Consider the following 2,244-nt stretch of genomic DNA (forward strand, 5'->3'; position numbering starts at 1 on the left):
TCCGGGAGGATTTCCAACCCTACTTGGCTGTCCATGCCATCCTTATGCCACTGCCATCCTTGTTCCTGGCCCAGTCAGGATATAAACAGGTCTTTTAAAAGTTATTTTGAATTTAGTTAGATTGAAAATAATTAAATAAAGAGCATAATAACCTGCATTAACCTAATTGCATTGGAAAAGATAAAAAGAAACGTAATGTTAAAAAAAAATCCCATTGGAGGATGCGGGCATCGATCCCGCTACCTCTCGCATGCTAAGCGAGCGCTCTACCATTTGAGCTAATCCCCCAGATAAAAAAACAATGTAGGAAAAGAGCTGAAGAACAACAACCCACTGCAGTCAGTACCTTAAAATGAGCACTGGGAGGCGCTGCACGGCCTCAGTCCCGAGTTCCGTTAAACCGCCGCTCCGCGCGCTGGGGCACCCGCCGGAGCTGTTCATCTGGTCCCGTGCAGCCCGTGTTCGTCCGCCTGCCGCTGAGCGGGAAGCGCCTGTCACTGCACGCCGGTGTGAGGCCTCCGTCCCCTGACTCCTCCGTCCTCTCCCCACCGTAATTTGATCGTTTCTCTGCGGTCTGAAAGCAGCATTTGTCCAGTGCGATAACTATTTATTTCACTTTAAGGCTGCCTATCTTCCCATAGAGGGAGGGGGGGGTGGAAGAAAAAAAAAACGTCCTTCGAGCCGGAATCGAACCAGCGACCTAAGGATGGCCAGGAAAGCACTACAGTCCTCCGCTCTACCAGCTGAGCTATCGAAGGCGCTGATAGGCAGCGCGCACCCGCGGTCTCATGTGCATGATGACCGGCGCTGGAATCGCTCTATTGCTCCTCCCTTCGACGCACTCTTGTCAATCAGCCACCGGGTTACAGGCAGCAGGTGGCCGGCTGATCTCGGGCTTCAGGGGGAAAAGATCTCCCTCGCACGTCTGGAAGTCATCATGAGGGTCGTGATTCGTACTGTCGTGCAGCTTATCGTCCACTGCAGATGGCGATCTCCAATTAAAACTTTCTACCAGTAGGTAAAGGACAATAGTTTCTTAAATACATTCCAGTCAAATAGTCATAGACACTTGGAAGGGAAAAGAAGAACAAGTGTAAGTTGTGATGTGCAATACCTGCACCATGTGGAAGGTCCAGGATGACAGCTCCAGAAAAGTCTGCAATTGCTTGACAGAGGTGTCAGGGAGTAATATAATGGAGTGGGTGCAACAGGTTTTAGAAAAGGAAGAGGAAGATCCAAAAGTCATATTTCGTGTCGAAGGAAATAAAATAGAGGTTCTGCAAAGAGAATTTCAGCAATAAGGAAATAGATTTAAGATCAGAATGACAATAACTGAAGTTTATGTAGCACTTTTACTGTAGAAAAACATTCCAAACCACTCTATCAATGACAATTGCGAATAAACACAGAAGCAGGAAGAGAGATTAGAAAATGGGGCGAAAAGCTTGGGTGAACTGACAGGTTTTGAGAATATATTGAGAGATGGAGGGATAAAGAGGTCCAAAGAAAGAGAATTCCAGAGCATGCCTGATGGAACTGAGAGCTGCACCATCAATGGTGGGTATGGGGAAATAAACAGTAGGCCATAATCAAAAGAGAAAACTATTCAGGAAAGTGGGTGGGCAAAAATGTGGCAGATAGAGTTCAGTGTGGGAAAGTATGAGGTCATCCACTTCCACTAAGAAAGATATAGCAGAGTATTTTCTAAATGGTGAGAAGCTAGGAACTGTAGATGAGCAGAGAGATTTAGGGGTCCAAGTATAGAAATCACAAAACTAGTGGACAGGTACAAAAAATAGTTAAAAAGGCTAATGGAATGTTGGCCTTTAGTTCAAGGGGGCTGGAATACAAAAGGGTACAATCTACGTTACAACTGTACAGAGTTCCCAGTCTGGGAATGCCTTGCTTTTAAAATTCTCATCCTTGTTTTCAAATCCTTCCATGGCCTTGCCCCCTCCCTATATCTGTAACCTCCTCCAGCCCTACGACCCTCCGAGATCTCTGCGCTCCTCCAATTCCTGCCTCTTGCCCATCCCCAATTTTAATCGCTCGACCATTGGCGCATGTGCCTTCAGCTGCCTAGGCCCTAAGCTCTGGAATGCCCTCCCTAAACCTCTCTGCCTCTCTCTCCTTTAAGATGCTCCTTAAAACCTACCTTCTTGCCTGTCCTAATATCTCATGTGCTTTGGTATCAAATTTTGTTTGAAAATCACTCCTGTGACGCAAGCACCTTGGGCTGTTTTA

The 2,244-nt window shown here is 46.6% G+C and overlaps 2 non-coding genes across 2 annotated transcripts; both read right to left on the minus strand.

Moving 5' to 3' along the window:
- Positions 1 to 215: 215 nt before the first annotated feature.
- On the minus strand, positions 216 to 288 carry trnaa-agc (transfer RNA alanine (anticodon AGC)). The gene has a single exon. It is a non-coding gene; the product is annotated as a tRNA-Ala (tRNA).
- A 384-nt stretch (positions 289 to 672) lies between these two features.
- Positions 673 to 758, minus strand: trnay-gua (transfer RNA tyrosine (anticodon GUA)). The gene is given in 2 exon segments: positions 673 to 708; positions 722 to 758. It is a non-coding gene; the product is annotated as a tRNA-Tyr (tRNA).
- Between the last annotated feature and the right edge of the window lie 1,486 nt (positions 759 to 2,244).

Source organism: Heptranchias perlo, chromosome 5 (assembly GCF_035084215.1).
Source record: "Heptranchias perlo isolate sHepPer1 chromosome 5, sHepPer1.hap1, whole genome shotgun sequence".
In the NCBI taxonomy this organism is placed as follows: domain Eukaryota; kingdom Metazoa; phylum Chordata; class Chondrichthyes; order Hexanchiformes; family Hexanchidae; genus Heptranchias; species Heptranchias perlo.